This window comes from Capra hircus, chromosome 13 (assembly GCF_001704415.2).
Source record: "Capra hircus breed San Clemente chromosome 13, ASM170441v1, whole genome shotgun sequence".
In the NCBI taxonomy this organism is placed as follows: Eukaryota; Metazoa; Chordata; class Mammalia; order Artiodactyla; family Bovidae; genus Capra; species Capra hircus.
Window position 1 is genome coordinate 56,800,970 of NC_030820.1, and position 14,899 is coordinate 56,815,868.

The 14,899-nt window shown below is 48.5% G+C and overlaps 2 protein-coding genes across 4 annotated transcripts in view; both read right to left on the bottom strand.

The window, feature by feature from the left end:
* The window catches only part of LOC102188874 (guanine nucleotide-binding protein G(s) subunit alpha isoforms short), a 66,935-nt gene that overhangs the window by 19,341 nt on the left and 32,695 nt on the right, over positions 1 to 14,899 (bottom strand). Inside the window, exon 1 of one of the 2 annotated variants that reach the window (XM_018057617.1) lies at positions 1,317 to 1,558. The exons of the other annotated variant lie outside the window; for it this stretch is intronic. The gene's annotated coding sequence lies outside the window, so the exon portion shown is untranslated. Of the gene's footprint in view, positions 1 to 1,316; positions 1,559 to 14,899 lie in introns of those variants that run through there. 2 annotated transcript variants of the gene reach the window in all.
* LOC108633189 (neuroendocrine secretory protein 55) overlaps positions 1 to 14,899 on the bottom strand; it is a 56,623-nt gene that overhangs the window by 9,391 nt on the left and 32,333 nt on the right. The gene's annotated exons all lie outside the window — the stretch shown is intronic.

Here is a 14,899-nt window from a genome sequence, read left to right on the forward strand (position 1 = left end):
TCGGAAGCAGCAGGTCGCCCCGAAAAAGAAGCCGCAGCCGCGGCCCTCGTCCGGGCTTGGGTGCAGCAGAAAGTCCAGCACCCACGCGGGGTTGCGCACGGAGAAGACGAGGAAGGTCAGCAGCGGCAGGTGGGCGCTCAGCGCGCTCATCTCCAGCCGCCCGGACCCCCACACAGCGCTCCTGAAGCCTCGCAGGGCGTCGAACAAGTCGTCGTAGTCGTCGTCGTAGTCGTCGTCGTCGTCGTCGTCCTCATCGTCGTAGTCGTCGTCCTCATCACTCGAGTCCGTGTCCCACTCAATCCAGATCCTACTCGTGGCCCCGGCGCCTGCGCCCACGCCGACCCCGGCGGCGCCCTCCGCGGCGCCCTCGACGGCGGCGGCGGCGCCGGCTGCGGCGGCGACCTCCGGGCCTCGGGCCTCCTCCTGGGCTTCTGGCCCCTTCTTCTTCATCTTCTTCTGCATCTTCTCCAGCTTCTTCCTCTCCTTCTCCTTCTCCTTCTCCTCTTTTCTTCTCTTCTCCAGCAGCTTCTTCTCCATCTTCCGCCGCTCCTTTTCGGTCAGCAACTTCTCGCCGGGCGCCTCTTGCTCCGACTTCTTCGGGGTCTTCTTGGCGACCCCTTTCTTCCACGAAGCGCGCTGCTCGGCCAGCGCTGCAGCCACCGCCGCAGCTTCGGCAGCCACCTCGGCCGCAGCCGACGCTGTCTTCCTCTCGCTCTCCAAAGCTCGAGCTTTGAATTTCATGGCCATCTTCAGCATGATGGCTCGGCCACCTCGGGGTGCCTGGCTCTCGCCTGGCCCGGGCGCCCTGTTTGCCCCCGGCCTCGGGCTGGCCGGACCCCGTGCGCCCCGTGTCGGGGGAGTCTGTTGCGATCCCCGCGGCTCTGTCCCGGGGGCCGCGGAGCGCGGCTGCCGGGCTTCGTCCGGGCTGCTGGGCTTCGTCCGGGCTGCTGGGCTGGCTGCCTAAGAGTTAGCGCCAAAACGGATGAGCAAACGAAAAAGGGGCAAGAACAAACCAAAAAGCACCCAACAATACGAGAAATCAAAAAGCACCAAGAAATGTCAAACAACTCAAAAAAGAAAAAGTGCAGAAGGCGCGATGGCACGAGTTTGCTGTTACCCTCAGGCGCTCCTTGGTTAGGCTCTTGGGCACGCCAATGGAGAAAAGAGAAGAGAAGAGAGAGAATTGGGGGGTGCCCCGAAGGCTCGGGCAGGGCGGTAGCGCCGGGGCGCCCCTGCCCTGTCCCGGCCCCGGTGGCTGTTGCCCCGCGCCGGGCGACTCGCACTTCCGCGGGAGGCCACGGTGCCCCCGGACTTACATGTGAGTGAGGTGCACTCACACGCAAGGCAGTGCCTGCCTGCCTGCCTGCCGGCCGCCCGCCGCCGCCCCGCGCCGGGAGGCTTCGCTCCAGCCACGGCGCCGCCGCCCGGAGCCAGAGAGCCAGCGAGCGAGCAGCGCGCCGGGCCGGCCACCTGACGCAGCCCGCTCCGCGGTGCCGACGCGACTGAGCGTGCAGCCGAAGAGCAGCGCTCCTAAGCGGCCCGATGACGCCCCAGCCTCTCTTCAGAGGACGGACCCACCGCGGTGGCCCCTATAAACCGAAGGGGAAGCCGAAAAATCGGCCCGCCGGGGACATGCCCAAACGGGCTGCCGCGCACCCCGGGGGTGCGGGCGGGTTCGGGGGTCCACACAGGTGTGGGCATGGGGCGTGGGGGATGCGGCGCTGGGGGCCTCGGGGGCGCCCAAGGCGGTGGGCGCCGGACCCCGCCTCCCAAACCTGCCTCCCAATTTTCGGTGAGTGGTGTAGCCCTGGGCGGCGTGCAAAGTGTGCGACGGCGGCGCTCACCCGGCGGCGCGCCTCCTTACCTCCCGCTTCCCAGTTAGCGTGCGCGGGGCCGGCCACCCAGCCCTCCCTCCCGGCGGCGCGCACCCGCGGAGGTAGGTGTCGGCACTAATTAATCGCGGCGCGCGATAGGTGATGTGATATGAGCGCGAAACGAGCATCATCGCTAGGTGAAGCCGGCGACGCGAGAGCCGAGCGCTGGTGGCCAGGTCGCGGGGTCGGCGCCCTTGGAGTCCTCCCGGGTTGGCAAGGTGGTGGGCCAGGGTGTCTCAGTTATCCGTGGCTGGGCCTGTGGGCCGCGGTGGCTGGGGGTGTTCTGGAACAGATGGAAAAGTAGTTTATTGATCACGAATTTGTTTGAGAATTGTTTAAAAACTTTCAAGTGTTTCCCCTACTCCACCCCAGCACTATCCCATTTAAGGATACAGCAGGCCGAGCGCAGTGGGTTAAGGGCAGTGACACCGAGTCAGTCCTCAACGGCTCGGCGGTGGCTCACTTTTCCTGGGACCTTGGTTGAGTCGTTTGAAGTCAAGCGGGTGTCTGCTTGGGTACAGTTCATTCATTCATTCAATAAAAGTTTGGTCCCAGCAGCCCACCTGGTGCCCAGGTGAGTCAAGAGTAGCCAGGACGTCAGTCTAAGACCTTGGCAACTGCCTTTGGTGGTTCACGGGTCACCTGCCAATCAACCCAAATTCGCAAGTAGTCACTACTACTCTCTCCGTTCTTTAACTTTCTTTCATTTTGAAACAGTCATTAAAACTTTGGATAAAAGTTGGAGGATAAAAGGAGAGGAAAACAGCCTATTTGTAAATGGAAACACAGCTAACATACCTAGGGGGTGGAGTGATTGATTGGTTGGGTCAGAGGCCTTGAGTAAATTGTCCCTATAGTTTTTCTTTGAAAATAGGAAGGCACTGTTAATCATTCAACGGGACTGATGAAATTCCCCCCTTCCCCCAGTTTGCTCAACTCAAAATAAGAAAAGGTGTGGCAGATGAAGGTGTCACCCATTATTTGCTGTTGACCCCACCAGGTACACCTCTGCACCCCACCCCCACCCCCCCTTCTGCAAGGCCTCACTTCATGAACCTGAGAGATGGCAGGGCAATTCAAAGTCAGCAGAGAACACTCGGAATTAAGAACAGGAAGCGAAATCTTCACTCCAGACTCTCATGGTCTATCTATATCTGCTACCTCTCCTGACAGCGCGGGGCCCAGACATTCTCGGACTCTGCAGAAAAGTTGCTGTGTTTGCCCTTCCACCCCCATTCCCAAATCAGCCAGGTTCTGATCACGCTCTGGATATGTCCTCTCTTTCCACACAAAAATACACCTTCTGTCGACAGAAACCTCAAAGGAACTGTCATCCACCAAAACAAAAACGGATAAAAATATTCACCCTATAGACCAGAATGTTCTCATAAATAAATTCCACAGTAAGGCTGTCTGAAACCATGACTTAATCATTTACCAGCTAGATTAGAGACTACCTAAAGATTGAGGTTTTTAATCTTTACCTAGTAAATAAAAACCTCTTGCTTGAATTTAATTGATCAATTGTCATTTTTAAAAATTGGTGAAGGCTTATAAGGGGGAGGAACAGGCCAGATTTTTGTTAAGCTCCATTTGTTCCAAAGCATCTTCCTTTCCTACTTCTAATGTAGCGAAGAGCAAATACATTGTATTTAAGAGGAACAAGGTAAATAGTAACCAATACAACCTTGATACTTTTGCCAGTAGCTACACATCACTACAAAGAATATAATGAAGAGTCTCCTTATTTGGAAATCTCTGAGTTGGGTTACCATCTCCCTCCTTTTAGATAAATATGACGCCTGAACTTTGAAAGGAGTGAAGCTGTCCCATGTCATATACTGACACATATTCCAGGCAAGTACAATCAGGACTATTGTCCTAGAACGTATAAAGCAAGGTCAGGCTTCAGCCATTTCAACTTCTAACCTGGCAGGACATTCTTGGAAAAACATTTTTTTCTTTTTTTTAGTGTAGCTTTCACCTATATTTTATTATGACCAACCACTGATGAACAAATAAAGCATTTACTTTGTAAATATATGACAGCAGGTGGAATCAATGGTTTACAGGTAAGCAAAGGCCACTAAGAGCTCTGAAACACAAGCTCGTTTGTGGTCTGTTCGGCTTTCTGTTTTCACCCCACACAAAGTGAAAGATGAGATTTTACTTAATTGGCGTGGTGAGCTGATACTGTCTACAGTTTTCAGTCTAGCAGTTGACCTACCCAGGGCCTTAAAAGTTTTAATTAAAAAAAATTTTTTTAAAGGCTTTCAGGTTCAGAGGCCACCATGCGTGACCTTTTCATATGAATTAGTGATTTATTTTAATAGGTTGTTACCATTTTAACTGCCTGGTTTATGCTTTGAGAGTGGAGCAATCTATTAGCATAATTCTTGGAACAGTCCAGACTGGAGAGTTTTCCAGTGGAAGGGGCCTCTTGTTTGGCTCAGGGAAAGATGGAAGTCATAGAAATTTCAAGCTCTGAAGAGCGGCAAAGGGCCAGAATGTCCCGGGTGTAAAGTGCCTGGTTCAGGTGACCTGCTCCCTGCCAAAGCCAGCAAATGGGGATAAGAATACACCCGTAACCTAAACACTAGGTCACCTCGTGCTGTGACTTTGTGAAACAGGGGGGGTTCCCATGCTATACACACGGCTAACCGATCAACAGCTCCCTCCAGCAAAGCATACTTTACAACAATGGATGGATTGGCAAGTCGGGGTTTGTTTTTCTTTTTTAGTGGTCTTGTAAGCTTCATATTTATGGGTGGATGTGTTCCTTGGCTCTTTTGCATCTTCCTGTCTGAGAAAGAATGCCTTGCCTGCTTTTAGAAGCAATATACTTGCTATAGCTCAGAATCTTGAAAACGTTTTTACACTTAATGGTGTAATTAAGTTTTTGGACAAGCATGTGTTCTTCTTGGCCTTTCATTAGATGGGTCATTGTGAGGTTCCAGAGAAAATAAAATTATGATATTATTTTAATAGCCTAGGAAACAAATAGGTTTCCACTGAAACAGAAACCTTAGCTGTAAGTTTTTAATAATAATGTTTAGTACTTCATTGGTGCTTTCTGTCTTTAAAGCACATTTTGCACTTTAACTGAATGACTGAATTTGTTGTTGCAAATGAATGTGACTTGACACCTGTACTATGCACATGATGAAGCAGGTATTGTAAAAAGCCTTCCTAGTTAATCCCTGATGAGAAGGTTCTATTACTTAGTCCCATAAAATTCTTAAAAACCTAATGTACTGCTTACCAAGGGCATTTTTTTCCTTGTCACACTCACTAGTTAACAGTGACAACCACAAGGTAACCCTAAACTTGCATTCAAAACTAAACATGGTGTTCAAGTTAGTGAAACTTCCTTTCAAAAGCTGACATCAAGGAACTAACTACAGGGCCACATGAAATTACCCAATTTGATTCCTATTAATTCTAAAATAATTTATTTTTCACTTAGAATATACTCTAATCAAAACAAAATATGGAGGCATGTTAGCCAATGTGTTTGGACCCAATTTTTTGAGCCAGTGGCTTTGGGATACCAATCAAACACCTTAAAAGCACAGTTCACAAAATGAGGGAAACTGGGTCTTTGGTGCCTTGATGGATCTTTCCTGACTCTGATAGATGGACACCATCAAAGAGAGGAAAGTCCTGGTCTCTATGATGCCCAGTTCCCAAGACCCTTACTTAGTGCCTTTCTCAGGACATTCCCAGAAGTGGACTTTAACAAAGTCACCAAACACTTTGAAAAGTGGGACACAATAAAGTCGAGTCTACCCTGTTCCTTTTAAAAACTGAAACCTTAATAATGATACACATGATAGCCCTGAAAAGATTCAAGGTAGATGATTTGGATGAGTGGCTTACTAACGTCAACCACAGATCAATGGACCCACTTATTGGAGGTCCTAATTGAGGGGGGAGGTATGTCAAACTGTTACCATTCTATAGCAGAAGAGTTAATTTTCCTAAACCAAACTAACTTTTGTTAGGTAATGGGAAAGCCTGTTGCTTCAAACTTTTAATTTGGCCTTTAGGATAGAAATTCATCCAGGATGGAAAATAATGCAGGGAGGACTGGTTAACAATAGGTACAGGGTCAGCTCACTTGTGTCTTTGTTCACAAGATGTCTTATTTAAATGACATTTTGATTCAACATCTTATTAAACAAGTACCAACGGGAGAGAGAAAAAAAAAAAAAGCAAGTTGGCGCAATCAAGAGAGCCCTAAAGTCCTAATAAGATATCTTTCTAAAAAGAAATCCTTTAATTGTTCTGATTTTAAAGATTTGGGGGTTTTTTTTTCCCCATTGCATTCAATTCTTCAAATTTAGCCCCATATAATTAAGTGTTTATAGCATTAAATACTCTGGATGAATCAGGTAATAAATTCCCTTTCATTAAATGCTGTTTTGTGTATAAAGGAAATAACTGCTAAATACAGCTTTTACCATCTTGGTGTTTTTACTGCATTTACCTACCAACCAAGTGTAGATGACTGTTTTCAAACAGGCTTGCAATTAGTTACTAGCCTCAGTTTGGGACAAGTAAGATTCTGATGGGGCTGTGGGTGTTACTTGCCTTCGACCCCCCGCCCCCAACCAAACCCACTTCCATCTGTTGTTGGTAAACCCAGAATTAAGCAATTAATGGGACATAATTAGTCACACATTTATCTAAAACTGTGGGTACATTTTCATCTTTCTGTGTTTGCCCACACATGTTGAAAATGAAATAGAAAAATGTGTAATTATAGTTTAGCTCCGCCTCCTTCCCTGGTTTTTTATTTTGAGGGGCACAAATGCTTGGTTCCAAGAGAAGCCCCAGCTTCGTCCCTCCCCCCTCCATCTCCATTTAGCCTCTGTTTGGTCACAACTCAGTATTTGCCCAGAGAGTGCCCTCGCCTCTGCCGGCGGCCCATGGAGGACTGGGCGGCGTGCACAGCCCTCTCCCTGATGAGCCAGGAGCTACTCAACTCAGCGAAGCCCAGATGCTACAGCGGCTCCTCAGGTCTTTGCCGACCTCTGGAAGTTATGAGGAAGAGAGAACTAGCCAGCTGAAACAACGGGCATTGCAATCAGTCTGGGATCAGATGGAAAGGAGATGTTTTCACGAGCTACAGACCTCAGCTGTGCCCACAGCCACGTCCTAGGGTCTCTGCCTGCCGCCCAGAACTGGGAAGGCGGCCTCTGCTCGCTTTCTCGAACATTCCTGTTTCTTGGTCGCTGAAGTCTCTACTACCTTCTCAGATTACGGCTCCTTTTGTGCTAATTACACCGAAAAAATTGAAAGAATGTCGCTGACTTTACAAAGAACACAAAGCAGGCTTGCTTAAAAAACTAAATATAGCCAATTTCTTTCAGAAGGGGGACCACTCAGCCTTCAAAACAATTTGCACTGTGTGGATTAACTGCAGATGGACAATTCATTTATGAAGACCCAGGTGACAGAAAGGAGGATACATTTAAAATGTTGGTGGCTTTGGGGGACCGTTCACATGAAATCCCAAGATCTGATTAATGATGAACTGCCCTCCACCCCACCCCACACACACACCCAGCGCTTAATTGTAAAATAAGACTTGCCAGTGATAGCAGGCTAATATAAGCTACCATGAAAAGAGGAAAGAAATGGAATGCCAGTGTGTAGAAAGCTATGTACTATGCAGGTAAAAATATAAATGAGAGGAAAAGAAAGTCTAACTTCTCACCCTGGAAGGCTGTGCCTGCCACAAAACAAGAGAATGCTGTTCTTCCAGCTCCCTGTTCTCCATTATATAAGGAATGGTCTTTTAAAAGACAGAACTGGGAAGTGCATGTTGCTGGCCAAGAAAATTATGGATGGCATCCCCATGCTCCTTCTATGAAATCCTCTAAGGGTTAATAGGTGAACAGTAGCCGCTTGGAATGATTTATTTTTCCAAGGAACATTAAATACTGAATTGCTCATGCTGAAATAATGCCACAGCTGTGACCCTTAGGGCTGCATTTTGGACACCGGTTCAAGTGACAGGTGTACTCGATGTATGCCCAGCTTGGCTGAAATTGTGAGGCCTAACTCAAGTTTTCCCCCTCGACTCGTTGGCGACAACTCTGGAGCCAGTCAGGAAAGGGCCTTTGACCATGGAAGGCCACGTGTGCTCAGCCGTCAACAAAAACGCCAGCCTTGGGTTGGGGAGGGGGAGGATGGGGGCCCTTGCTCCCTGAATAGAAAACAAGAAAATCAAGACAGAAGACAGGGGGAAGAGGAAGTGGGAGCTGAGAAGTCTGATTTGAAATCCTTCTAGGTTTTAAAGCAAACAAGATCTGTCCTTGGAGGATTTTAGCAAGTGAAGCAAGCCTGGGATTCTAGGAAATGTGTCACCAAAATTGGTATTACTAGAGGAAGTGCCGCAAAGCTGGAAATTCGGAGTCTAATCTGTAACATACTAACTACACCTATTTTTACCCCAGGGTTGCAGTGACCTAACACCAAGAAATGAAAACTCTATAGAAAACTAGCCCTTCGTCGATAGAAGACATGAACACCTTGAGAGTGGGGTGGCAGGGCAAAGGTTTCACTAGGTCCCTTAATCTGACCAAGGGTTAGACATCAGCAGTCACTCATGAAGGCAGCTGATTTTTGAGGAAAGCCAGCGAAGGCTCCAGACTAAACCTTGGAAGCTGTGGTGTGAAGTGAGCAGCTCTGCAATGTCAAAAGTCTGGCCTGAGCAAGTGCCTATACTGTGTCCTAGTGGTTTGCAGAGGGCAAGAAGAAGGCTGGGTAAGTCAAGAAGGAGCCCAGATGAAGCTTTCTTTCGTCTATGCCACCAGCCACAAACGTATGGGGTCCCTGTCTTTTGGCAAGATGGTGCCAGGTGGCTGATGGACAGAGAACCACCTCCAGAAGTTGACAAATATCCCACTTTGGGGCCTGGTTCCAATAAGGATGCTTCTCATGAAGATGATGGTTGAAGCTATTGCTCCCTTATTCTGAAAAGGCAAACCTCTACCTTCTGACTACAGGATGCTTTCATAATTGGATTCCCTGGGAGCTGCTTCAAAAAGCTCGTGAAAGAATCTTTCAGAGGAAGCTGATATAAAACTTAGCTGGGATGCAAGACATCTAATCTTCAAGCTAAATGGATACTCTGTTTATTCATAACCATTCAAAGCATCCTAAAGTCTAGAAAGACCTAACTCAGTTCAGTTCAGTCGCTCAGTGGTGTCCAACCCCTTGCTACCCCATGGACTGCAGCACGCCGGGCCTCGGTGTTCATCACCAACTCTCTTGAGTTTACTCAAGAGCCTAGGCACAAAGACCTAACTAGTTAGCTGCAAATTCCTATCATGGTGTTATTATTAACCCAGGCCTCAGGGGGGCGCTCCAGAGCAGGGGAACCAAAAGTCTTTCTCAGCCTTCAAAGTGAATTTCTTAAATAGTTTTGCATAAAAATCAGTAATCAGCCTAAATATGTTTCAGTGATCTGCCACAAGTTAGTTGAATGCAAAAGGAGGGGGAAAAACACCCCAAATTGTGAACTAACTAGGGTGATCCCCAAGGACACTTAATGTTTTCATCTCAGATATAAGATAACTTTATATTTCATTTGCCTTGCACATTCTTAAATGTGCTAAATAGATGTGTATTCCTCACCTTGGCATAACTAGATATCCTCTAGATTTACTGAGGGTACAGAAGGCAGAGAAGGGAACTTTGTAAAAAAGAAGAAGAAGAAAACTAAAGAATAGAACTCTACAACAAAAAGTTAACTTCTAAAATGGATGCCAAAGTAGAAGAGCCAGTGGCAGAAAACTATATGCATTTTCAGTAAAACTACAAACACACCAAAAAAGGTACTAGCAACAGGAAAACCCCAGGGAAACAAACAAAATCGCTCTAATTTATAGTAATTGAACCCTAGCTGTACCTTCCTCCCAACACCTGATAGTTCTATGAAATCACCCAGCTGTCAGTCTTTTCCTCCCAGCAATGTGACACTGATGTGTCATTATTAGAATTCAGAGGTCTGCTTAATGAACTCTTAATAAATGAAAGTTATCAATTCTTGACCTTTTCCCCCTGAAATTCTTGGTATGTGGTTAAACTGCTGAAAAAAGTATCTTCAAGGTTCTGTGACTATAAAATAGAAATAAAAGATCAAGGCTGGGTGGCTTGGGGAGTCTGAGCAGATTTGGGTTCTGCCCTGCCTGCACCCCAGAGGGAAAATGAGTAAGATCGATTGGAAACAGCATCTGGGGGTAATAGCAATGCTCTGCTTTGGCTGAGCTGTCTGCAAATAGAACTACTCTGCCTGAGACTGAAGTCCAGGAGGGAGGGGTGCCAAGGAGCCCTTCCCACTTCCTCTGCCCCCACTAGCATCCCCTTCCTACCCCACCTGCCTGGCTATTGAAAGAAACTGAAGCCCAAAGAGTCTGAATTAGCTAGCCAGATGAGAAAGAAAGAGAAGAGACTGATGATCGAGTCCTAGTTTTAGTGACTCTGGGAATAAAGGATTGGGGGGGGGGGCACTTTTTCAAGAAACTGAATCATGACCAGTTTTTTTTTTTCCTATGAAAGCAATACTCCTCGTCTGTATTTTTCACTAGCTGCCCTTAGCTGGTGGTAATCTAAGACAAAATGAGGGCAGGTGGCTTCAGCCTCCTTTTCGTGCTAAGGTGGCCGCAGGCACCAGATAAATCTTGACCCTGACAATGGTGCTGCCAAGAGCCTAATCACAAAGACTGCCCTCTGTGTGCCTGCCTGTAAAGACTGGTGACCCTCTGCCCCTCTGCAGCAGACTCCAGGTGGCCACTGCAGAGCAAGCACGAGGGTCTCACGTCTTATTCATGCCCCTTCTAGTTCCTCATTCCTCAGAGAGCTGGCTGGCTTTCTAGGTCTGTCTCCTCTGATCCCTAAAAATAAGCCTACTTGTGGGCGGGCGGGCGGGGATGGGGCGGGGGGGATGGGTGGGCAGGAATGTCAGGGGAGGGGGTCAGATGAGCTGATCCTCAAATATTCCACAAACTGGCTGTCTGGGGACAAAACATCCAGATGCTTTTTCACAACTGGACTTTTGACCAAATTGATTGGATGCTTCAGTGTCAAGAACACAAAAAGTCAGAAGGGTCACCAGAAGAGGAAGTTTGTGGGCGACAAGAAAAAACATATTATAGTAGGAAGCGTTACATTTTTCGAGCAAGGAAAATCCAAGTTTTCAGGTTGTGCTAAATGACTCAGTCTGCCAGAGAGAAGACAAGGCAGAATGGATTTTGTAAAAGGTTATCAATATAACCTTTTTATATGGTCCTATTTATTTGGCTCTGGTGCCATCAGAAAGTGGCTTGACACCCCCTTTTAAGAACTCTGTAAAATGCAAATGGTCTAAATTAAGAAGCCAGCTAATCTCAACCAAAATTAATTGACATGAAAAACGAGACCAGTTCTTCAGACAGGATTATGATCACAGATGCCTGACATTAACCGATCACCCTCGTTTCTTAAAGAACCGGATATTTTCCTTTTCCAAAGTGCCTATTTATTTCTAAGAGAGACCCCAAATCCTCTCAGATGACCCTTACTCTGACACTGAAAAGGTACAATCTCCTAATGTGACCTGCTTTGACCCCGTAGACTCTGTATCTTATTTGTCTTTTTTCCCCCTCCAAACTAAAATCCCTCTAAAATACCTACAGACCCCCAACAGAGAGGGAGGTCAGGATGCTGCCCCTGTATCTTTCTCCATGCAGACCCAACTGCCGGCCCCTAATATTGTTTCCCAAGCAGTAAAGAGAAGACTGAGAAAAAGATTTGTTTTTCTCTTGTGTTTTCTCAACCGGTCCATTGCAATCAGCAGGATCACGGTTCCTCCATCTCTGCAGCAGGCAGAGTCGCCGAACATCTAGATAAAGAATCTGCCTTTTGGCGGGGCTCAGATGGGGACACTGCAGTTGTTCTAGAAAAAGGAGGCGTCTCTGCACCCTGAGACCACTGCCACCTCCCGTGAGATCCTGCGGGTGTTGCACTTGGCTTGTGAATTCTCTCGACGAAGTGCAAGAAATAAAGTGGCTTCACTGGGAAATGCCCATTAGTCTCCTGCCATAGAGCCCTAAGTCCCTGCTGTCTCACTACCCTCTGCCTGGTAATTGTCATCACAACCAGAAGGGTCTGTACCAGCCTGACGGTTCAGTGAGGGGCAGAAGGGACCCTGGAAAAGTCATGGACTGTTTGGAAGAACCTGCTGGCGTAGAGGGCCCCACCCCCAAGGGCTGGGGGAACTACGCCCCTCGGTGTTTACCGCAGCCTGCAGGGTGCTCTGCCTGCATGTGTAACAGACATTGGGTAATTCAGAGGCACAAAGTCAGGGTCACATCACGTCTCCTGCTTTGTGTAGTTCCGTCCTAGAGGCTCTCCAGCAGCCGCTACCTGGTGTCTGTAGGGCATGAAAAGGCTCTAAAACGGAGGAGGGGGCTGAAATAGTGCCCCACCACCTCCCTCCATTCCTGGGCCCCGTGGGCAGTCTGGATCCATGTTGCTCTCTTCCTCACATTCCCAAGCCCAGGAGCTAAGGCTCTTTTCAGCTGGGATTGAGTCTGGAATTCACTTTTCTCTTTCTCTAAATACTGCCAGTCTGAATCCCAGGGCCACCTTCAGGGGCTGGGCGGGGGGGGGGGGGGGGTCGGGCTGGGGGAGGAGTTCCTGAGAGCTCAAGGTCGAAGGTCTAGGCAGGGTGGGTGGAAGGGGAAATGGGCCTTTTCCCTGATTCTCACCAGAGCTGAAAGAAACTGATTAACATCTGCTTTCCACCTCTTTTCCCATTGCTACAGCTTGGGCCTCAGCCCTCAGACCTGCAGGGTTCTCTCTGGCCTCCTCTGCAGCTCCCAGGCCCTAGAACCTGACTGTAAAAAAAAAAAACAACCCACCATTTTCAACAATGAGACGTGTGACCACTGAAAACCCCTCAGCTGCTTTAAAAGCCAACGGAGCAGAACACGAGCAAGACCCTCAGCTTGAGGTTAAAGTCACAGCTCACTCCACAGAGGGCAAGGGAGAAGCCGGCACTCAGGAGGCACTGGCTAAGGCCTGTCCCGTGGGTTCTTCCCAGGCTAGGCTCGGCCCTGGCTACAAACAGCCGGCCTGACCAGCACAACTGGGGCAGGGACCCGGGACCATGGGCAGGGGGCTTCCCTCCCTCCTTCGGCTTATCCATCACTGTGTAGTGACAGCCCGCTTGGCACCGCCCTCATATCTCTTTCAGAGCCCCAGCCTCCTTGGTTTAAAAACAACAACAACAACCAAAACCATCTTGTTCTTTCATCATAATTAAAGTGCTGTCGGGAAAATGGCATGGCTGATTTTTGCCGCAGTTGAAATGACCCTCAGCTTTCCTCTCCTCTCATTTGCTAAAGTGGTCCTTTCTCTGCCTGAAATCAGGCCCTTTGGTGATGGAAATTTTAGCAGGAAGCGGAGAGTTCTAAGCAGAATCCTAACCTTGGGAGAGTGGGGAGAAAAATCGATGTTTTTGGAGCCGGCCTCTCTGAGGCAGCAGCCAAGGTGCTGTGAGGCCGTCTTCCCCATCAGCAAGGGTGCCCTCGGCTCCATCATGCCGGCTCCCTCCCTCCCAGGCGTTGTCAGGGGGTCGCAATTTAGCCACACTTGGAGGTAGATTCTCCCTGTTGACTTATCTAAGGGGCAGAAGGAAGCTGCTTGGAAGGAAGATAAAATCCGAGCGACTTCCTCGCTCAGAGGGAAAGCATGACTGCATATTTAATATCCTTGCTGGCCTGCATGTTTGTGTTTGAAATAAAGCTATAACTTCCACGCATAATGAAATGCGCCCCCCTCCTCCTGCCTGCCGAGGGCTGCAGAGCTCCGCCGGTGACACTCCTGCCTGTCACAGCTACTGCAGTGCCCAGGGCCCTCTCTGGCAATCTCAGCTCCTCTCATTTTTGAAGACGTCACCAGCCTGTGAGCTATCAGAGAACTTTCTGAAAAGGACATTTCAGGTGAGCAATGCAGTAACATTTAAGAGGGGGGGGGGAGAAAAAGGAAATAAAGGAGATTAAAAAGGAAAAAAAAAAAAAAGAAGGCAAAGGAAGCCAGGGCCCTGAGTACTTCTGAGCTGCACCTTTGGAAAACCATGTGTGGAAGCCATGGCATATATGCAAACACTTATCATGTGAGGAATTCATAATATTCAATCCTAGCCTTCAACTACCTAGATATTAAGGAAACGTGTCAGGCGCTTTCACAATTAGCTTAATTTCCTCTTCCTAAATATCAGACATCTTGGAAAGGCCCCTTCTGAGTTTCACTGGGGAGCTTAATTGGCAGGTTCCGGGTTTCTAGAAGGGTATGCTAATATGTGGCAAGTCAAAATGGCAATCCAGGCCTCCCTCGATTGAATCATTAGTTGTTAATGCACCTCTGAGTAACTCCAAGCTCAGGTGTGAAATAGCCCAAGTGTCACTACAGCACTGCTTCTTCCCTGGGCTGCAGCAAAGGATGGTGGGGCTGTTTATGTAACACACCAGCAATAAGCTTGTTTTTGCGGCATCATTATTTGCCGGCCTAGTCTCCTGCCTCCCTGCTCCTTTCTCCCTCCCCACCCCCGACTTTTTTTTTTTTCTTTTTAGAGAAAGCAAAGCAGCTGTATAGTACTCGAATCTTTTATTTCCTGACTATTCTGTGTGTCAGAGAAGTGGACGCTGGAGAAAAACATGGGGCTTGTTATTACCGGCCTGAGCCGGAATGAGTCAGGCACCTGAAGCTTCGATGTGGACCTGACTCTGCCACTCGGATGAGGCCCCCTCCTACATCCGCTGAGCTGTACCTGGAGAGCGAGCAAGCCCTGGGGTCACGGGGCGGTGGGGGCAGGGAGCCAATTTGCTGAATTCACTGCTTGAAGGTGCACAGAGCTGGGGGTGGGGGAAGCGTTCGGGTGTCAACTGCCCAAATGTTCCCTCCCCAGTCTTTTCTCCACAGCCTCTTGTTAGAATTCTATTTCACTATTAAAAACGTGACTCTTTCAGCTC